Below are 23,104 nucleotides of genomic sequence, written 5' to 3' on the forward strand. Positions count from 1 at the left end.
ACCTCAAAACTCCCTTCAGAAGTGGGACTCAAACCCACACTTCCAGACGAGACTGTGACCTGATCGCAGCACCTTAGACCGGCCATCCTGACACAAACTAAAAAGTGTCCCAGAGTGAATAGTGGGTGCAATTTCGTTAAACTTGTCAAGTTATCAATGGCCTCGTCTTGCCCACAGACACCTCATGCATCTCAAATAACGCCAGGTTGAATGTGTTCGGCACTGTGGGTAAAATTCACGTACTCCCCGTCGGGGAATTGAACCCCGGTCTCCCGCGTGACAGGCGGGGATACTGACCACTATTCTAACGAGGAACTCTGTGAATATACGTTCCTCAACACGTCCAAGAACTATAAAGACTACAGGTGGAAACGTGAGTCTGACCAATTCATTTCTGGGGGCACAACTTCTTGAGCTAACAAGCGTTGGTGTTTCATTGGTAGAATTACCTGTCATGCATGAAGCCCTGGTCTGCAACATTGGAAAGTATCTGGGCTGCATTGTAGTGCACCTGCTGCTGAATCTCTGGCTGATTGCAGGCAAAGGTATAAGGCTGGGTCATTTGCGTGACCAAAACAAATTGGCTCTTTTCGTTCGGACTGAGTTAAACCAAGAATCTTCACATTCCTGGTTTCATGCATGGCCAATGGATACTGACCACTGTACTAATGAGGGGCTGTGGTGTTCTAGTATTTCTTATAGTGAGCAAGCACTATGAGTCCTGCAGGTGGAAATGTGTCTTGAGAGGATTTTGTGAGCCAAAGTGGGACTAAAAGCGAGCATTGGTGGTTCAGTGGTAGAATTCTCGCCTGCCACGCGGGAGGCCCGGGTTCGATTCCCGGCCAATGCAGTGCATAATTATTATGAATTCTTAAAACGCAACTTAAACACAGTGTGTGAATGGTCACATCTCATGGAACATCAAACTGAGCGGGCGAACCTAACTTAACAGATCGTCTGAAATAAATAGTTCTTGACGACAGTGATTTCACTTTTCGTAAGTTGACCTCAAAACTCCCTTCAGAAGTGGGACTCAAACCCACACTTCCAGACGAGACTGTGACCTGATCGCAGCACCTTAGACCGGCCATCCTGACACAAACTAAAAAGTGTCCCAGAGTGAATAGTGGGTGCAATTTCGTTAAACTTGTCAAGTTATCAATGGCCTCGTCTTGCCCACAGACACCTCATGCATCTCAAATAACGCCAGGTTGAATGTGTTCGGCACTGTGGGTAAAATTCCCTAACTCCCCGTCGGGGAATTGAACCCCGGTCTCCCGCGTGACAGGCGGGGATACTGACCACTATACTAACGAGGAACTCTGTGAATATACGTTCCTCAACACGTCCAAGAACTATGAAGACTACAGGTGGAAACGTGAGTCTGACCAATTCATTTCTGGGGGCACAACATCTTGAGCTAACAAGCGTTGGTGTTTCATTGGTAGAATTACCTGTCATGCATGAAGCCCTGGTCTGCAACATTGGAAAGTATCTGGGCTGCATTGTAGTGCACCTGCTGCTGAATCTCTGGCTGATTGCAGGCAAAGGTATAAGGCTGGGTCATTTGCGTGACCAAAACAAATTGGCTATTTTCGTTCGGACTGAGTTAAACCAAGAATCTTCACATTCCTGGTTTCATGCATGGCCAATGGATACTGACCACTGTACTAATGAGGGGCTGCGGTGTTCTAGTATTTCTTAAAGTGAGCAAGCACTATGAGTCCTGCAGGTGGAAATGTGTCTCGAGAAGATTTTGTGAGCCAAAGTGACACTAATAGCGAGCTTTGGTGGTTCGGTGGTGGAATTCTTGCCTGCCACGCGGGAGGACCGGGTTTGATTCCCGGCCAATGCAGTGCATAATTATTATGAATTCTTAAAACGCAACTTAAACACAGTGTGTGAATGGTCACATCTCATGGAACATCAAACTGAGCGGGCGAACCTAACTTAACAGATCGTCTAAAATAAATAGTTCTTGACGACAGTGATTTCACTTTTCGTAAGGTGACCTCAAAACTCCCTTCAGAAGTGGGACTCAAACCCACACTTCCAGACGAGACTGTGACCTGATCGCAGCACCTTAGACCGGCCATCCTGACACAAACTAAAAAGTGTCCCAGAGTGAATAGTGGGTGCAATTTCGTTAAACTTGTCAAGTTATCAATGGCCTCGTCTTGCCCACAGACACCTCATGCATCTCAAATAACGCCAGGTTGAATGTGTTCGGCACTGTGGGTAAAATTCCCTTACTCCCCGTCGGGGAATTGAACCCCGGTCTCCCGCGTGACAGGCGGGGATACTGACCACTATACTAACGAGGAACTCTGTGAATATACGATCCTCAACACGTCCAAGAACTATGAAGACTACAGGTGGAAACGTGAGTCTGACCAATTCATTTCTGGGGGCACAACTTCTTGAGCTAACAAGCGTTGGTGTTTCATTGGTAGAATTACCTGTCATGCATGAAGCCCTGGTCTGCAACATTGGAAAGTATCTGGGCTGCATTGTAGTGCACCTGCTGCTGAATCTCTGGCTGTTTGCAGGCAAAGGTATAAGGCTGGGTCATTTGCGTGAACAAAATAAATTGGCTCTTTTCGTTCGGACTGAGTTAAACCAAGAATCTTCACATTCCTGGTTTCATGCATGGCCAATGGATACTGAGCACTGTACTAATGAGGGGCTGCGGTGTTCTAGTATTTCTTAAAGTGAGCAAGCACTATGAGTCCTGCAGGTGGAAATGTGTCTCGAGAAGATTTTGTGAGCCAAAGTGACACTAATAGCGAGCTTTGGTGGTTCGGTGGTAGAATTCTTGCCTGCCACGCGGGAGGACCGGGTTTGATTCCCGGCCAATGCAGTGCATAATTATTATGAATTCTTAAAACGCAACTCAAACACAGTGTGTGAATGGTCACATCTCACGGAACATCAAACTGAGCGGGCGAACCTAACTTAACAGATCGTCTGAAATAAATAGTTCTTGACGACAGTGATTTCACTTTTCGTAAGGTGACCTCAAAACTCCCTTCAGAAGTGGGACTCAAACCCACACTTCCAGACGAGACTGTGACCTGATCGCAGCACCTTAGACCGGCCATCCTGACACAAACTAAAAAGTGTCCCAGAGTGAATAGTGGGTGCAATTTCGTTAAACTTGTCAAGTTATCAATGGCCTCGTCTTGCCCACAGACACCTCATGCATCTCAAATAACGCCAGGTTGAATGTGTTCGGCACTGTGGGTAAAATTCACGTACTCCCCGTCGGGGAATTGAACCCCGGTCTCCCGCGTGACAGGCGGGGATACTGACCACTATACTAACGAGGAACTCTGTGAATATACGTTCCTCAACACGTCCAAGAACTATAAAGACTACAGGTGGAAACGTGAGTCTGACCAATTCATTTCTGGGGGCACAACTTCTTGAGCTAACAAGCGTTGGTGTTTCATTGGTAGAATTACCTGTCATGCATGAAGCCCTGGTCTGCAACATTGGAAAGTATCTGGGCTGCATTGTAGTGCACCTGCTGCTGAATCTCTGGCTGATTGCAGGCAAAGGTATAAGGCTGGGTCATTTGCGTGACCAAAATAAATTGGCTCTTTTCGTTCGGACTGAGTTAAACCAAGAATCTTCACATTCCTGGTTTCATGCATGGCCAATGGATACTGACCACTGTACTAATGAGGGGCTGTGGTGTTCTAGTATTTCTTAAAGTGAGCAAGCACTATGAGTCCTGCAGGTGGAAATGTGTCTCGAGAGGATTTTGTGAGCCAAAGTGACACTATAAGCGAGCTTTGGTGGTTCAGTGGTAGAATTCTTGCCTGCCACGCGGGAGGACCGGGTTTGATTCCCGGCCAATGCAGTGCATAATTATTAAGAATTCTTAAAACGCAACTTAAACACAGTGTGTGAATGGTCACATCTCACGGAACATCAAACTGAGCGGGCGAACCTAACTTAACAGATCGTCTGAAATAAATAGTTCTTGACGACAGTGATTTCACTTTTCGTAAGGTGACCTCAAAACTCCCTTCAGAAGTGGGACTCAAACCCACACTTCCAGACGAGTCTGTGACCTGATTGCAGCACCTTAGACCGGCCATCCTGACACAAACTAAAAAGTGTCCCAGAGTGAATAGTGGGTGCAATTTCGTTAAACTTGTCAAGTTATCAATGGCCTCGTCTTGCCCACAGACACCTCATGCATCTCAAATAACGCCAGGTTGAATGTGTTCGGCACTGTGGGTAAAATTCCCTTACTCCCCGTCGGGGAATTGAACCCCGGTCTCCCGCGTGACAGGCGGGGATACTGACCACTATACTAACGAGGAACTCTGTGAATATACGATCCTCAACACGTCCAAGAACTATGAAGACTACAGGTGGAAACGTGAGCCTGACCAATTCATTTCTGGGGGCACAACTTCTTGAGCTAACAAGCGTTGGTGTTTCATTGGTAGAATTACCTGTCATGCATGAAGCCCTGGTCTGCAACATTGGAAAGTATCTGGGCTGCATTGTAGTGCACCTGCTGCTGAATCTCTGGCTGATTGCAGGCAAAGGTATAAGGCTGGGTCATTTGCGTGAACAAAATAAATTGGCTCTTTTCGTTCGGACTGAGTTAAACCAAGAATCTTCACATTCCTGGTTTCATGCATGGCCAATGGATACTGACCACTGTACTAATGAGGGGCTGCGGTGTTCTAGTATTTCTTAAAGTGAGCAAGCACTATGAGTCCTGCAGGTGGAAATGTGTCTCGAGAAGATTTTGTGAGCCAAAGTGACACTAATAGCGAGCTTTGGTGGTTCGGTGGTAGAATTCTTGCCTGCCACGCGGGAGGACCGGGTTTGATTCCCGGCCAATGCAGTGCATAATTATTATGAATTCTTAAACCGCAACTCAAACACAGTGTGTGAATGGTCACATCTCACGGAACATCAAACTGAGCGGGCGAACCTAACTTAACAGATCGTCTGAAATAAATAGTTCTTGACGACAGTGATTTCACTTTTCGTAAGGTGACCTCAAAACTCCCTTCAGAAGTGGGACTCAAACCCACACTTCCAGACGAGACTGTGACCTGATCGCAGCACCTTAGACCGGCCATCCTGACACAAACTAAAAAGTGTCCCAGAGTGAATAGTGGGTGCAATTTCGTTAAACTTGTCAAGTTATCAATGGCCTCGTCTTGCCCACAGACACCTCATGCATCTCAAATAACGCCAGGTTGAATGTGTTCGGCACTGTGGGTAAAATTCCCGTACTCCCCGTCGGGGAATTGAACCCCGGTCTCCCGCGTGACAGGCGGGGATACTGACCACTATACTAACGAGGAACTCTGTGAATATACGTTCCTCAACACGTCCAAGAACTATAAAGACTACAGGTGGAAACGTGAGTCTGACCAATTCATTTCTGGGGGCACAACTTCTTGAGCTAACAAGCTTTGGTGTTTCATTGGTAGAATTACCTGTCATGCATGAAGCCCTGGTCTGCAACATTGGAAAGTATCTGGGCTGCATTGTAGTGCACCTGCTGCTGAATCTCTGGCTGATTGCAGGCAAAGGTATAAGGCTGGGTCATTTGCGTGACCAAAACAAATTGGCTCTTTTCGTTCGGACTGAGTTAAACCAAGAATCTTCACATTCCTGGTTTCATGCATGGCCAATGGATACTGACCACTGTACTAATGAGGGGCTGTGGTGTTCTAGTATTTCTTATAGTGAGCAAGCACTATGAGTCCTGCAGGTGGAAATGTGTCTTGAGAGGATTTTGTGAGCCAAAGTGGGACTAAAAGCGAGCATTGGTGGTTCAGTGGTAGAATTCTCGCCTGCCACGCGGGAGGCCCGGGTTCGATTCCCGGCCAATGCAGTGCATAATTATTATGAATTCTTAAATCGCAACTTAAACACAGTGTGTGAATGGTCACATCTCATGGAACATCAAACTGAGCGGGCGAACCTAACTTAACAGATCGTCTGAAATAAATAGTTCTTGACGACAGTGATTTCACTTTTCGTAAGTTGACCTCAAAACTCCCTTCAGAAGTGGGACTCAAACCCACACTTCCAGACGAGACTGTGACCTGATCGCAGCACCTTAGACCGGCCATCCTGACACAAACTAAAAAGTGTCCCAGAGTGAATAGTGGGTGCAATTTCGTTAAACTTGTCAAGTTATCAATGGCCTCGTCTTGCCCACAGACACCTCATGCATCTCAAATAACGCCAGGTTGAATGTGTTCGGCACTGTGGGTTAAATTCCCTTACTCCCCGTCGGGGAATTGAACCCCGGTCTCCCGCGTGACAGGCGGGGATACTGACCACTATACTAACGAGGAACTCTGTGAATATACGATCCTCAACACGTCCAAGAACTATGAAGACTACAGGTGGAAACGTGAGTCTGACCAATTCATTTCTGGGGGCACAACTTCTTGAGCTAACAAGCGTTGGTGTTTCATTGGTAGAATTACCTGTCATGCATGAAGCCCTGGTCTGCAACATTGGAAAGTATCTGGGCTGCATTGTAGTGCACCTGCTGCTGAATCTCTGGCTGATTGCAGGCAAAGGTATAAGGCTGGGTCATTTGCGTGAACAAAATAAATTGGCTCTTTTCGTTCGGACTGAGTTAAACCAAGAATCTTCACATTCCTGGTTTCATGCATGGCCAATGGATACTGAGCACTGTACTAATGAGGGGCTGCGGTGTTCTAGTATTTCTTAAAGTGAGCAAGCACTATGAGTCCTGCAGGTGGAAATGTGTCTCGAGAAGATTTTGTGAGCCAAAGTGACACTAATAGCGAGCTTTGGTGGTTCGGTGGTAGAATTCTTGCCTGCCACGCGGGAGGACCGGGTTTGATTCCCGGCCAATGCAGTGCATAATTATTATGAATTCTTAAAACGCAACTCAAACACAGTGTGTGAATGGTCACATCTCACGGAACATCAAACTGAGCGGGCGAACCTAACTTAACAGATCGTCTGAAATAAATAGTTCTTGACGACAGTGATTTCACTTTTCGTAAGGTGACCTCAAAACTCCCTTCAGAAGTGGGACTCAAACCCACACTTCCAGACGAGACTGTGACCTGATCGCAGCACCTTAGACCGGCCATCCTGACACAAACTAAAAAGTGTCCCAGAGTGAATAGTGGGTGCAATTTCGTTAAACTTGTCAAGTTATCAATGGCCTCGTCTTGCCCACAGACACCTCATGCATCTCAAATAACGCCAGGTTGAATGTGTTCGGCACTGTGGGTAAAATTCCCTTACTCCCCGTCGGGGAATTGAACCCCGGTCTCCCGCGTGACAGGCGGGGATACTGACCACTATACTAACGAGGAACTCTGTGAATATACGATCCTCAACACGTCCAAGAACTATGAAGACTACAGGTGGAAACGTGAGCCTGACCAATTCATTTCTGGGGGCACAACTTCTTGAGCTAACAAGCGTTGGTGTTTCATTGGTAGAATTACCTGTCATGCATGAAGCCCTGGTCTGCAACATTGGAAAGTATCTGGGCTGCATTGTAGTGCACCTGCTGCTGAATCTCTGGCTGATTGCAGGCAAAGGTATAAGGCTGGGTCATTTGCGTGAACAAAATAAATTGGCTCTTTTCGTTCGGACTGAGTTAAACCAAGAATCTTCACATTCCTGGTTTCATGCATGGCCAATGGATACTGACCACTGTACTAATGAGGGGCTGCGGTGTTCTAGTATTTCTTAAAGTGAGCAAGCACTATGAGTCCTGCAGGTGGAAATGTGTCTCGAGAAGATTTTGTGAGCCAAAGTGACACTAATAGCGAGCTTTGGTGGTTCGGTGGTAGAATTCTTGCCTGCCACGCGGGAGGACCGGGTTTGATTCCCGGCCAATGCAGTGCATAATTATTATGAATTCTTAAAACGCAACTCAAACACAGTGTGTGAATGGTCACATCTCACGGAACATCAAACTGAGCGGGCGAACCTAACTTAACAGATCGTCTGAAATAAATGGTTCTTGACGACAGTGATTTCACTTTTCGTAAGGTGACCTCAAAACTCCCTTCAGAAGTGGGACTCAAACCCACACTTCCAGACGAGACTGTGACCTGATCGCAGCACCTTAGACCGGCCATCCTGACACAAACTAAAAAGTGTCCCAGAGTGAATAGTGGGTGCAATTTCGTTAAACTTGTCAAGTTATCAATGGCCTCGTCTTGCCCACAGACACCTCATGCATCTCAAATAACGCCAGGTTGAATGTGTTCGGCACTGTGGGTAAAATTCACGTACTCCCCGTCGGGGAATTGAACCCCGGTCTCCCGCGTGACAGGCGGGGATACTGACCACTATTCTAACGAGGAACTCTGTGAATATACGTTCCTCAACACGTCCAAGAACTATAAAGACTACAGGTGGAAACGTGAGTCTGACCAATTCATTTCTGGGGGCACAACTTCTTGAGCTAACAAGCGTTGGTGTTTCATTGGTAGAATTACCTGTCATGCATGAAGCCCTGGTCTGCAACATTGGAAAGTATCTGGGCTGCATTGTAGTGCACCTGCTGCTGAATCTCTGGCTGATTGCAGGCAAAGGTATAAGGCTGGGTCATTTGCGTGACCAAAACAAATTGGCTCTTTTCGTTCGGACTGAGTTAAACCAAGAATCTTCACATTCCTGGTTTCATGCATGGCCAATGGATACTGACCACTGTACTAATGAGGGGCTGTGGTGTTCTAGTATTTCTTATAGTGAGCAAGCACTATGAGTCCTGCAGGTGGAAATGTGTCTTGAGAGGATTTTGTGAGCCAAAGTGGGACTAAAAGCGAGCATTGGTGGTTCAGTGGTAGAATTCTCGCCTGCCACGCGGGAGGCCCGGGTTCGATTCCCGGCCAATGCAGTGCATAATTATTATGAATTCTTAAAACGCAACTTAAACACAGTGTGTGAATGGTCACATCTCATGGAACATCAAACTGAGCGGGCGAACCTAACTTAACAGATCGTCTGAAATAAATAGTTCTTGACGACAGTGATTTCACTTTTCGTAAGTTGACCTCAAAACTCCCTTCAGAAGTGGGACTCAAACCCACACTTCCAGACGAGACTGTGACCTGATCGCAGCACCTTAGACCGGCCATCCTGACACAAACTAAAAAGTGTCCCAGAGTGAATAGTGGGTGCAATTTCGTTAAACTTGTCAAGTTATCAATGGCCTCGTCTTGCCCACAGACACCTCATGCATCTCAAATAACGCCAGGTTGAATGTGTTCGGCACTGTGGGTAAAATTCCCTAACTCCCCGTCGGGGAATTGAACCCCGGTCTCCCGCGTGACAGGCGGGGATACTGACCACTATACTAACGAGGAACTCTGTGAATATACGTTCCTCAACACGTCCAAGAACTATGAAGACTACAGGTGGAAACGTGAGTCTGACCAATTCATTTCTGGGGGCACAACATCTTGAGCTAACAAGCGTTGGTGTTTCATTGGTAGAATTACCTGTCATGCATGAAGCCCTGGTCTGCAACATTGGAAAGTATCTGGGCTGCATTGTAGTGCACCTGCTGCTGAATCTCTGGCTGATTGCAGGCAAAGGTATAAGGCTGGGTCATTTGCGTGACCAAAACAAATTGGCTATTTTCGTTCGGACTGAGTTAAACCAAGAATCTTCACATTCCTGGTTTCATGCATGGCCAATGGATACTGACCACTGTACTAATGAGGGGCTGCGGTGTTCTAGTATTTCTTAAAGTGAGCAAGCACTATGAGTCCTGCAGGTGGAAATGTGTCTCGAGAAGATTTTGTGAGCCAAAGTGACACTAATAGCGAGCTTTGGTGGTTCGGTGGTGGAATTCTTGCCTGCCACGCGGGAGGACCGGGTTTGATTCCCGGCCAATGCAGTGCATAATTATTATGAATTCTTAAAACGCAACTTAAACACAGTGTGTGAATGGTCACATCTCATGGAACATCAAACTGAGCGGGCGAACCTAACTTAACAGATCGTCTAAAATAAATAGTTCTTGACGACAGTGATTTCACTTTTCGTAAGGTGACCTCAAAACTCCCTTCAGAAGTGGGACTCAAACCCACACTTCCAGACGAGACTGTGACCTGATCGCAGCACCTTAGACCGGCCATCCTGACACAAACTAAAAAGTGTCCCAGAGTGAATAGTGGGTGCAATTTCGTTAAACTTGTCAAGTTATCAATGGCCTCGTCTTGCCCACAGACACCTCATGCATCTCAAATAACGCCAGGTTGAATGTGTTCGGCACTGTGGGTAAAATTCCCTTACTCCCCGTCGGGGAATTGAACCCCGGTCTCCCGCGTGACAGGCGGGGATACTGACCACTATACTAACGAGGAACTCTGTGAATATACGATCCTCAACACGTCCAAGAACTATGAAGACTACAGGTGGAAACGTGAGTCTGACCAATTCATTTCTGGGGGCACAACTTCTTGAGCTAACAAGCGTTGGTGTTTCATTGGTAGAATTACCTGTCATGCATGAAGCCCTGGTCTGCAACATTGGAAAGTATCTGGGCTGCATTGTAGTGCACCTGCTGCTGAATCTCTGGCTGTTTGCAGGCAAAGGTATAAGGCTGGGTCATTTGCGTGAACAAAATAAATTGGCTCTTTTCGTTCGGACTGAGTTAAACCAAGAATCTTCACATTCCTGGTTTCATGCATGGCCAATGGATACTGAGCACTGTACTAATGAGGGGCTGCGGTGTTCTAGTATTTCTTAAAGTGAGCAAGCACTATGAGTCCTGCAGGTGGAAATGTGTCTCGAGAAGATTTTGTGAGCCAAAGTGACACTAATAGCGAGCTTTGGTGGTTCGGTGGTAGAATTCTTGCCTGCCACGCGGGAGGACCGGGTTTGATTCCCGGCCAATGCAGTGCATAATTATTATGAATTCTTAAAACGCAACTCAAACACAGTGTGTGAATGGTCACATCTCACGGAACATCAAACTGAGCGGGCGAACCTAACTTAACAGATCGTCTGAAATAAATAGTTCTTGACGACAGTGATTTCACTTTTCGTAAGGTGACCTCAAAACTCCCTTCAGAAGTGGGACTCAAACCCACACTTCCAGACGAGACTGTGACCTGATCGCAGCACCTTAGACCGGCCATCCTGACACAAACTAAAAAGTGTCCCAGAGTGAATAGTGGGTGCAATTTCGTTAAACTTGTCAAGTTATCAATGGCCTCGTCTTGCCCACAGACACCTCATGCATCTCAAATAACGCCAGGTTGAATGTGTTCGGCACTGTGGGTAAAATTCCCTTACTCCCCGTCGGGGAATTGAACCCCGGTCTCCCGCGTGACAGGCGGGGATACTGACCACTATACTAACGAGGAACTCTGTGAATATACGATCCTCAACACGTCCAAGAACTATGAAGACTACAGGTGGAAACGTGAGCCTGACCAATTCATTTCTGGGGGCACAACTTCTTGAGCTAACAAGCGTTGGTGTTTCATTGGTAGAATTACCTGTCATGCATGAAGCCCTGGTCTGCAACATTGGAAAGTATCTGGGCTGCATTGTAGTGCACCTGCTGCTGAATCTCTGGCTGATTGCAGGCAAAGGTATAAGGCTGGGTCATTTGCGTGAACAAAATAAATTGGCTCTTTTCGTTCGGACTGAGTTAAACCAAGAATCTTCACATTCCTGGTTTCATGCATGGCCAATGGATACTGACCACTGTACTAATGAGGGGCTGCGGTGTTCTAGTATTTCTTAAAGTGAGCAAGCACTATGAGTCCTGCAGGTGGAAATGTGTCTCGAGAAGATTTTGTGAGCCAAAGTGACACTAATAGCGAGCTTTGGTGGTTCGGTGGTAGAATTCTTGCCTGCCACGCGGGAGGACCGGGTTTGATTCCCGGCCAATGCAGTGCATAATTATTATGAATTCTTAAAACGCAACTCAAACACAGTGTGTGAATGGTCACATCTCACGGAACATCAAACTGAGCGGGCGAACCTAACTTAACAGATCGTCTGAAATAAATGGTTCTTGACGACAGTGATTTCACTTTTCGTAAGGTGACCTCAAAACTCCCTTCAGAAGTGGGACTCAAACCCACACTTCCAGACGAGACTGTGACCTGATCGCAGCACCTTAGACCGGCCATCCTGACACAAACTAAAAAGTGTCCCAGAGTGAATAGTGGGTGCAATTTCGTTAAACTTGTCAAGTTATCAATGGCCTCGTCTTGCCCACAGACACCTCATGCATCTCAAATAACGCCAGGTTGAATGTGTTCGGCACTGTGGGTAAAATTCCCGTACTCCCCGTCGGGGAATTGAACCCCGGTCTCCCGCGTGACAGGCGGGGATACTGACCACTATACTAACGAGGAACTCTGTGAATATACGTTCCTCAACACGTCCAAGAACTATAAAGACTACAGGTGGAAACGTGAGTCTGACCAATTCATTTCTGGGGGCACAACTTCTTGAGCTAACAAGCGTTGGTGTTTCATTGGTAGAATTACCTGTCATGCATGAAGCCCTGGTCTGCAACATTGGAAAGTATCTGGGCTGCATTGTAGTGCACCTGCTGCTGAATCTCTGGCTGATTGCAGGCAAAGGTATAAGGCTGGGTCATTTGCGTGACCAAAACAAATTGGCTCTTTTCGTTCGGACTGAGTTAAACCAAGAATCTTCACATTCCTGGTTTCATGCATGGCCAATGGATACTGACCACTGTACTAATGAGGGGCTGTGGTGTTCTAGTATTTCTTATAGTGAGCAAGCACTATGAGTCCTGCAGGTGGAAATGTGTCTTGAGAGGATTTTGTGAGCCAAAGTGGGACTAAAAGCGAGCATTGGTGGTTCAGTGGTAGAATTCTCGCCTGCCACGCGGGAGGCCCGGGTTCGATTCCCGGCCAATGCAGTGCATAATTATTATGAATTCTTAAAACGCAACTTAAACACAGTGTGTGAATGGTCACATCTCATGGAACATCAAACTGAGCGGGCGAACCTAACTTAACAGATCGTCTGAAATAAATAGTTCTTGACGACAGTGATTTCACTTTTCGTAAGTTGACCTCAAAACTCCCTTCAGAAGTGGGACTCAAACCCACACTTCCAGACGAGACTGTGACCTGATCGCAGCACCTTAGACCGGCCATCCTGACACAAACTAAAAAGTGTCCCAGAGTGAATAGTGGGTGCAATTTCGTTAAACTTGTCAAGTTATCAATGGCCTCGTCTTGCCCACAGACACCTCATGCATCTCAAATAACGCCAGGTTGAATGTGTTCGGCACTGTGGGTAAAATTCCCTTACTCCCCGTCGGGGAATTGAACCCCGGTCTCCCGCGTGACAGGCGGGGATACTGACCACTATACTAACGAGGAACTCTGTGAATATACGTTCCTCAACACGTCCAAGAACTATAAAGACTACAGGTGGAAACGTGAGTCTGACCAATTCATTTCTGGGGGCACAACTTCTTGAGCTAACAAGCGTTGGTGTTTCATTGGTAGAATTACCTGTCATGCATGAAGCCCTGGTCTGCAACATTGGAAAGTATCTGGGCTGCATTGTAGTGCACCTGCTGCTGAATCTCTGGCTGATTGCAGGCAAAGGTATAAGGCTGGGTCATTTGCGTGAACAAAATAAATTGGCTCTTTTCGTTCGGACTGAGTTAAACCAAGAATCTTCACATTCCTGGTTTCATGCATGGCCAATGGATACTGAGCACTGTACTAATGAGGGGCTGCGGTGTTCTAGTATTTCTTAAAGTGAGCAAGCACTATGAGTCCTGCAGGTGGAAATGTGTCTCGAGAAGATTTTGTGAGCCAAAGTGACACTAATAGCGAGCTTTGGTGGTTCGGTGGTAGAATTCTTGCCTGCCACGCGGGAGGACCGGGTTTGATTCCCGGCCAATGCAGTGCATAATTATTATGAATTCTTAAAACGCAACTCAAACACAGTGTGTGAATGGTCACATCTCACGGAACATCAAACTGAGCGGGCGAACCTAACTTAACAGATCGTCTGAAATAAATAGTTCTTGACGACAGTGATTTCACTTTTCGTAAGGTGACCTCAAAACTCCCTTCAGAAGTGGGACTCAAACCCACACTTCCAGACGAGACTGTGACCTGATCGCAGCACCTTAGACCGGCCATCCTGACACAAACTAAAAAGTGTCCCAGAGTGAATAGTGGGTGCAATTTCGTTAAACTTGTCAAGTTATCAATGGCCTCGTCTTGCCCACAGACACCTCATGCATCTCAAATAACGCCAGGTTGAATGTGTTCGGCACTGTGGGTAAAATTCCCTTACTCCCCGTCGGGGAAATGAACCCCGGTCTCCCGCGTGACAGGCGGGGATACTGACCACTATACTAACGAGGAACTCTGTGAATATACGTTCCTCAACACGTCCAAGAACTATGAAGACTACAGGTGGAAACGTGAGTCTGACCAATTCATTTCTGGGGGCACAACTTCTTGAGCTAACAAGCGTTGGTGTTTCATTGGTAGAATTACCTGTCATGCATGAAGCCCTGGTCTGCAACATTGGAAAGTATCTGGGCTGCATTGTAGTGCACCTGCTGCTGAATCTCTGGCTGATTGCAGGCAAAGGTATAAGGCTGGGTCATTTGCGTGACCAAAACAAATTGGCTATTTTCGTTCGGACTGAGTTAAACCAAGAATCTTCACATTCCTGGTTTCATGCATGGCCAATGGATACTGACCACTGTACTAATGAGGGGCTGCGGTGTTCTAGTATTTCTTAAAGTGAGCAAGCACTATGAGTCCTGCAGGTGGAAATGTGTCTCGAGAAGATTTTGTGAGCCAAAGTGACACTAATAGCGAGCTTTGGTGGTTCGGTGGTGGAATTCTTGCCTGCCACGCGGGAGCACCGGGTTTGATTCCCGGCCAATGCAGTGCATAATTATTATGAATTCTTAAAACGCAACTTAAACACAGTGTGTGAATGGTCACATCTCATGGAACATCAAACTGAGCGGGCGAACCTAACTTAACAGATCGTCTAAAATAAATAGTTCTTGACGACAGTGATTTCACTTTTCGTAAGGTGACCTCAAAACTCCCTTCAGAAGTGGGACTCAAACCCACACTTCCAGACGAGACTGTGACCTGATCGCAGCACCTTAGACCGGCCATCCTGACACAAACTAAAAAGTGTCCCAGAGTGAATAGTGGGTGCAATTTCGTTAAACTTGTCAAGTTATCAATGGCCTCGTCTTGCCCACAGACACCTCATGCATCTCAAATAACGCCAGGTTGAATGTGTTCGGCACTGTGGGTAAAATTCCCTTACTCCCCGTCGGGGGATTGAACCCCGGTCTCCCGCGTGACAGGCGGGGATACTGACCACTATACTAACGAGGAACACTGTGAATATACGATCCTCAACACGTCCAAGAACTATGAAGACTACAGGTGGAAACGTGAGTCTGACCAATTCATTTCTGGGGGCACAACTTCTTGAGCTAACAAGCGTTGGTGTTTCATTGGTAGAATTACCTGTCATGCATGAAGCCCTGGTCTGCAACATTGGAAAGTATCTGGGCTGCATTGTAGTGCACCTGCTGCTGAATCTCTGGCTGATTGCAGGCAAAGGTATAAGGCTGGGTCATTTGCGTGAACAAAATAAATTGGCTCTTTTCGTTCGGACTGAGTTAAACCAAGAATCTTCACATTCCTGGTTTCATGCATGGCCAATGGATACTGAGCACTGTACTAATGAGGGGCTGCGGTGTTCTAGTATTTCTTAAAGTGAGCAAGCACTATGAGTCCTGCAGGTGGAAATGTGTCTCGAGAAGATTTTGTGAGCCAAAGTGACACTAATAGCGAGCTTTGGTGGTTCGGTGGTAGAATTCTTGCCTGCCACGCGGGAGGACCGGGTTTGATTCCCGGCCAATGCAGTGCATAATTATTATGAATTCTTAAAACGCAACTCAAACACAGTGTGTGAATGGTCACATCTCACGGAACATCAAACTGAGCGGGCGAACCTAACTTAACAGATCGTCTGAAATAAATAGTTCTTGACGACAGTGATTTCACTTTTCGTAAGGTGACCTCAAAACTCCCTTCAGAAGTGGGACTCAAACCCACACTTCCAGACGAGACTGTGACCTGATCGCAGCACCTTAGACCGGCCATCCTGACACAAACTAAAAAGTGTCCCAGAGTGAATAGTGGGTGCAATTTCGTTAAACTTGTCAAGTTATCAATGGCCTCGTCTTGCCCACAGACACCTCATGCATCTCAAATAACGCCAGGTTGAATGTGTTCGGCACTGTGGGTAAAATTCCCTTACTCCCCGTCGGGGAAATGAACCCCGGTCTCCCGCGTGACAGGCGGGGATACTGACCACTATACTAACGAGGAACTCTGTGAATATACGTTCCTCAACACGTCCAAGAACTATGAAGACTACAGGTGGAAACGTGAGTCTGACCAATTCATTTCTGGGGGCACAACTTCTTGAGCTAACAAGCGTTGGTGTTTCATTGGTAGAATTACCTGTCATGCATGAAGCCCTGGTCTGCAACATTGGAAAGTATCTGGGCTGCATTGTAGTGCACCTGCTGCTGAATCTCTGGCTGATTGCAGGCAAAGGTATAAGGCTGGGTCATTTGCGTGACCAAAACAAATTGGCTATTTTCGTTCGGACTGAGTTAAACCAAGAATCTTCACATTCCTGGTTTCATGCATGGCCAATGGATACTGACCACTGTACTAATGAGGGGCTGCGGTGTTCTAGTATTTCTTAAAGTGAGCAAGCACTATGAGTCCTGCAGGTGGAAATGTGTCTCGAGAAGATTTTGTGAGCCAAAGTGACACTAACAGCGAGCTTTGGTGGTTCGGTGGTAGAATTCTTGCCTGCGACGCGGGAGGACCGGGTTTGATTCCCGGCCAATGCAGTGCATAATTATTATGAATTCTTAAAACGCAACTTAAACACAGTGTGTGAATGGTCACATCTCATGGATCATCAAACTGAGCGGGCGAACCTAACTTAACAGATCGTCTGAAATAAATAGTTCTTGAAGACAGTGATTTCACTTTTCGTAAGGTGACCTCAAAACTCCCTTCAGAAGTGGGACTCAAACCCACACTTCCAGACGAGACTGTGACCTGATCGCAGCACCTTAGACCGGCCATCCTGACACAAACTAAAAAGTGTCCCAGAGTGAATAGTGGGTGCAATTTCGTTAAACTTGTCAAGTTATCAATGGTCTCGTCTTGCCCACAGACACCTCATGCATCTCAAATAACGCCAGGTTGAATGTGTTCGGCACTGTGGGTAAAATTCCCTTACTCCCCGTCGGGGAATTGAACCCCGGTCTCCCGCGTGACAGGCGGGGATACTGACCACTATACTAACGAGGAACTCTGTGTATATACGTTCCTCAACACGTCCAAGAACTTTGAAGACTACGGGTGGAAACGTGAGTCTGACCAATTCATTTCTGGGGGCACATTTTCTTGAGCTAACAAGCGTTGGTGTTTCATTGGTAGAATTACCTGTCATGCATGAAGCCCTGGTCTGCAACATTGGAAAGTATCTGGGCTGCATTGTAGTGCACCTGCTGCTGAATCTCTGGCTGATTGCAGGCCAAGGTATAAGGCTGGGTCATTTGCATGACCAAAATAAATTGGCTCTTTTCGTTCGGACAGAGTTAAACCAAGAATCTTCACATTCCTGGTTTCATGCATGGCCAATGGATACTGACCACTGTACTAATGAGGGGCTGCGGTGTTCTAGTATTTCTTAAAGTGAGCAAGCACTATGAGTCCTGCAGGTGGAAATGTGTCTCGAGAAGATTTTGTGAGCCAAAGTGACACTAATAGCGAGCTTTGGTGGTTCGGTAGTAGAATTCTTGCCTGCCACGCGGGAGGACCGGGTTTGATTCCCGGCCAATGCAGTGCATAATTATTATGAATTCTTAAAACGCAACTCAAACACAGTGTGTGAATGGTCACATCTCACGGAACATCAAACTGAGCGGGCGAACCTAACTTAACAGATCGTCTGAAATAAATAGTTCTTGACGACAGTGATTTCACTTTTCGTAAGGTGACCTCAAAACTCCCTTCAGAAGTGGGACTCAAACCCACACTTCCAGACGAGACTGTGACCTGATCGCAGCACCTTAGACCGGCCATCCTGACACAAACTAAAAAGTGTCCCTGAGTGAATAGTGGGTGCAATTTCGTTAAACTTGTCAAGTTATCAATGGCCTCGTCTTGCCCACAGACACCTCATGCATCTCAAATAACGCCAGGTTGAATGTGTTCGGCACTGTGGGTAAAATTCCCTTACTCCCCGTCGGGGAATTGAACCCCGGTCTCCCGCGTGACAGGCGGGGATACTGACCACTATACTAACGAGGAACTCTGTGAATATACGATCCTCAACACGTCCAAGAACTATGAAGACTACAGGTGGAAACGTGAGTCTGACCAATTCATTTCTGGGGGCACAACTTCTTGAGCTAACAAGCGTTGGTGTTTCATTGGTAGAATTACCTGTCATGCATGAAGCCCTGGTCTGCAACATTGGAAAGTATCTGGGCTGCATTGTAGTGCACCTGCTGCTGAATCTCTGGCTGATTGCAGGCAAAGGTATAAGGCTGGGTCATTTGCGTGAACAAAATAAATTGGCTCTTTTCGTTCGGACTGAGTTAAACCAAGAATCTTCACATTCCTGGTTTCATGCATGGCCAATGGATACTGACCACTGTACTAATGAGGGGCTGCGGTGTTCTAGTATTTCTTAAAGTGAGCAAGCACTATGAGTCCTGCAGGTGGAAATGTGTCTCGAGAAGATTTTGTGAGCCAAAGTGACACTAATAGCGAGCTTTGGTGGTTCGGTGGTAGAATTCTTGCCTGCCACGCGGGAGGACCGGGTTTGATTCCCGGCCAATGCAGTGCATAATTATTATGAATTCTTAAAACGCAACTCAAACACAGTGTGTGAATGGTCACATCTCACGGAACATCAAACTGAGCGGGCGAACCTAACTTAACAGATCGTCTGAAATAAATAGTTCTTGACGACAGTGATTTCACTTTTCGTAAGGTGACCTCAAAACTCCCTTCAGAAGTGGGACTCAAACCCACACTTCCAGACGAGACTGTGACCTGATCGCAGCACCTTAGACCGGCCATCCTGACACAAACTAAAAAGTGTCCCAGAGTGAATAGTGGGTGCAATTTCGTTAAACTTGTCAAGTTATCAATGGCCTCGTCTTGCCCACAGACACCTCATGCATCTCAAATAACGCCAGGTTGAATGTGTTCGGCACTGTGGGTAAAATTCCCTTACTCCCCGTCGGGGAAATGAACCCCGGTCTCCCGCGTGACAGGCGGGGATACTGACCACTATACTAACGAGGAACTCTGTGAATATACGTTCCTCAACACGTCCAAGAACTATGAAGACTACAGGTGGAAACGTGAGTCTGACCAATTCATTTCTGGGGGCACAACTTCTTGAGCTAACAAGCGTTGGTGTTTCATTGGTAGAATTACCTGTCATGCATGAAGCCCTGGTCTGCAACATTGGAAAGTATCTGGGCTGCATTGTAGTGCACCTGCTGCTGAATCTCTGGCTGATTGCAGGCAAAGGTATAAGGCTGGGTCATTTGCGTGACCAAAACAAATTGGCTATTTTCGTTCGGACTGAGTTAAACCAAGAATCTTCACATTCCTGGTTTCATGCATGGCCAATGGATACTGACCACTGTACTAATGAGGGGCTGCGGTGTTCTAGTATTTCTTAAAGTGAGCAAGCACTATGAGTCCTGCAGGTGGAAATGTGTCTCGAGAAGATTTTGTGAGCCAAAGTGACACTAACAGCGAGCTTTGGTGGTTCGGTGGTAGAATTCTTGCCTGCGACGCGGGAGGACCGGGTTTGATTCCCGGCCAATGCAGTGCATAATTATTATGAATTCTTAAAACGCAACTTAAACACAGTGTGTGAATGGTCACATCTCATGGATCATCAAACTGAGCGGGCGAACCTAACTTAACAGATCGTCTGAAATAAATAGTTCTTGAAGACAGTGATTTCACTTTTCGTAAGGTGACCTCAAAACTCCCTTCAGAAGTGGGACTCAAACCCACACTTCCAGACGAGACTGTGACCTGATCGCAGCACCTTAGACCGGCCATCCTGACACAAACTAAAAAGTGTCCCAGAGTGAATAGTGGGTGCAATTTCGTTAAACTTGTCAAGTTATCAATGGTCTCGTCTTGCCCACAGACACCTCATGCATCTCAAATAACGCCAGGTTGAATGTGTTCGGCACTGTGGGTAAAATTCCCTTACTCCCCGTCGGGGAATTGAACCCCGGTCTCCCGCGTGACAGGCGGGGATACTGACCACTATACTAACGAGGAACTCTGTGTATATACGTTCCTCAACACGTCCAAGAACTTTGAAGACTACGGGTGGAAACGTGAGTCTGACCAATTCATTTCTGGGGGCACATTTTCTTGAGCTAACAAGCGTTGGTGTTTCATTGGTAGAATTACCTGTCATGCATGAAGCCCTGGTCTGCAACATTGGAAAGTATCTGGGCTGCATTGTAGTGCACCTGCTGCTGAATCTCTGGCTGATTGCAGGCCAAGGTATAAGGCTGGGTCATTTGCATGACCAAAATAAATTGGCTCTTTTCGTTCGGACAGAGTTAAACCAAGAATCTTCACATTCCTGGTTTCATGCATGGCCAATGGATACTGACCACTGTACTAATGAGGGGCTGCGGTGTTCTAGTATTTCTTAAAGTGAGCAAGCACTATGAGTCCTGCAGGTGGAAATGTGTCTCGAGAAGATTTTGTGAGCCAAAGTGACACTAATAGCGAGCTTTGGTGGTTCGGTAGTAGAATTCTTGCCTGCCACGCGGGAGGACCGGGTTTGATTCCCGGCCAATGCAGTGCATAATTATTATGAATTCTTAAAACGCAACTCAAACACAGTGTGTGAATGGTCACATCTCACGGAACATCAAACTGAGCGGGCGAACCTAACTTAACAGATCGTCTGAAATAAATAGTTCTTGACGACAGTGATTTCACTTTTCGTAAGGTGACCTCAAAACTCCCTTCAGAAGTGGGACTCAAACCCACACTTCCAGACGAGACTGTGACCTGATCGCAGCACCTTAGACCGGCCATCCTGACACAAACTAAAAAGTGTCCCTGAGTGAATAGTGGGTGCAATTTCGTTAAACTTGTCAAGTTATCAATGGCCTCGTCTTGCCCACAGACACCTCATGCATCTCAAATAACGCCAGGTTGAATGTGTTCGGCACTGTGGGTAAAATTCCCTTACTCCCCGTCGGGGAATTGAACCCCGGTCTCCCGCGTGACAGGCGGGGATACTGACCACTATACTAACGAGGAACTCTGTGAATATACGATCCTCAACACGTCCAAGAACTATGAAGACTACAGGTGGAAACGTGAGTCTGACCAATTCATTTCTGGGGGCACAACTTCTTGAGCTAACAAGCGTTGGTGTTTCATTGGTAGAATTACCTGTCATGCATGAAGCCCTGGTCTGCAACATTGGAAAGTATCTGGGCTGCATTGTAGTGCACCTGCTGCTGAATCTCTGGCTGATTGCAGGCAAAGGTATAAGGCTGGGTCATTTGCGTGAACAAAATAAATTGGCTCTTTTCGTTCGGACTGAGTTAAACCAAGAATCTTCACATTCCTGGTTTCATGCATGGCCAATGGATACTGACCACTGTACTAATGAGGGGCTGCGGTGTTCTAGTATTTCTTAAAGTGAGCAAGCACTATGAGTCCTGCAGGTGGAAATGTGTCTCGAGAAGATTTTGTGAGCCAAAGTGACACTAATAGCGAGCTTTGGTGGTTCGGTGGTAGAATTCTTGCCTGCCACGCGGGAGGACCGGGTTTGATTCCCGGCCAATGCAGTGCATAATTATTATGAATTCTTAAAACGCAACTCAAACACAGTGTGTGAATGGTCACATCTCACGGAACATCAAACTGAGCGGGCGAACCTAACTTAACAGATCGTCTGAAATAAATAGTTCTTGACGACAGTGATTTCACTTTTCGTAAGGTGACCTCAAAACTCCCTTCAGAAGTGGGACTCAAACCCTCACTTCCAGACGAGTCTGTGACCTGATCGCAGCACCTTAGACCGGCCATCCTGACACAAACTAAAAAGTGTCCCAGAGTGAATAGTGGGTGCAATTTCGTTAAACTTGTCAAGTTATCAATGGCCTCGTCTTGCCCACAGACACCTCATGCATCTCAAATAAAGCCAGGTTGAATGTGTTCGGCACTGTGGGTAAAATTCCCTTACTCCCCGTCGGGGAATTGAACCCCGGACTCCCGCGTGACAGGCGGGGATACTGACCACTATACTAACGAGGAACTCTGTGAATATACGATCCTCAACACGTCCAAGAACTATGAAGACTACAGGTGGAAACGTGAGTCTGACCAATTCATTTCTGGGGGCACAACTTCTTGAGCTAACAAGCGTTGGTGTTTCATTGGTAGAATTACCTGTCATGCATGAAGCCCTGGTCTGCAACATTGGAAAGTATCTGGGCTGCATTGTAGTGCACCTGCTGCTGAATCTCTGGCTGATTGCAGGCAAAGGTATAAGGCTGGGTCATTTGCGTGAACAAAATAAATTGGCTCTTTTCGTTCGGACTGAGTTAAACCAAGAATCTTCACATTCCTGGTTTCATGCATGGCCAATGGATACTGACCACTGTACTAATGAGGGGCTGCGGTGTTCTAGTATTTCTTAAAGTGAGCAAGCACTATGAGTCCTGCAGGTGGAAATGTGTCTCGAGAAGATTTTGTGAGCCAAAGTGACACTAATAGCGAGCTTTGGTGGTTCGGTGGTAGAATTCTTGCCTGCCACGCGGGAGGACCGGGTTTGATTCCCGGCCAATGCAGTGCATAATTATTATGAATTCTTAAAACGCAACTCAAACACAGTGTGTGAATGGTCACATCTCACGGAACATCAAACTGAGCGGGCGAACCTAACTTAACAGATCGTCTGAAATAAATAGTTCTTGACGACAGTGATTTCACTT

At 46.6% G+C, this 23,104-nt stretch overlaps 4 non-coding genes across 4 annotated transcripts; all 4 read left to right on the forward strand.

Moving 5' to 3' along the window:
* Window positions 1-779: 779 nt before the first annotated feature.
* Window positions 780-850, forward strand: trnag-gcc (transfer RNA glycine (anticodon GCC)). The gene has a single exon. It is a non-coding gene; the product is annotated as a tRNA-Gly (tRNA).
* A 4,954-nt stretch (window positions 851-5,804) lies between these two features.
* Window positions 5,805-5,875, forward strand: trnag-gcc (transfer RNA glycine (anticodon GCC)). The gene has a single exon. It is a non-coding gene; the product is annotated as a tRNA-Gly (tRNA).
* Window positions 5,876-8,819: 2,944 nt separating this feature from the next.
* trnag-gcc (transfer RNA glycine (anticodon GCC)) lies at window positions 8,820-8,890 on the forward strand. The gene has a single exon. It is a non-coding gene; the product is annotated as a tRNA-Gly (tRNA).
* A 3,949-nt stretch (window positions 8,891-12,839) lies between these two features.
* trnag-gcc (transfer RNA glycine (anticodon GCC)) lies at window positions 12,840-12,910 on the forward strand. Its single transcript has one exon. It is a non-coding gene; the product is annotated as a tRNA-Gly (tRNA).
* The last annotated feature ends 10,194 nt before the right edge of the window (window positions 12,911-23,104 follow it).

This window comes from Gadus macrocephalus, chromosome 4 (assembly GCF_031168955.1).
Source record: "Gadus macrocephalus chromosome 4, ASM3116895v1".
Lineage (NCBI taxonomy): Eukaryota > Metazoa > Chordata > Actinopteri > Gadiformes > Gadidae > Gadus > Gadus macrocephalus.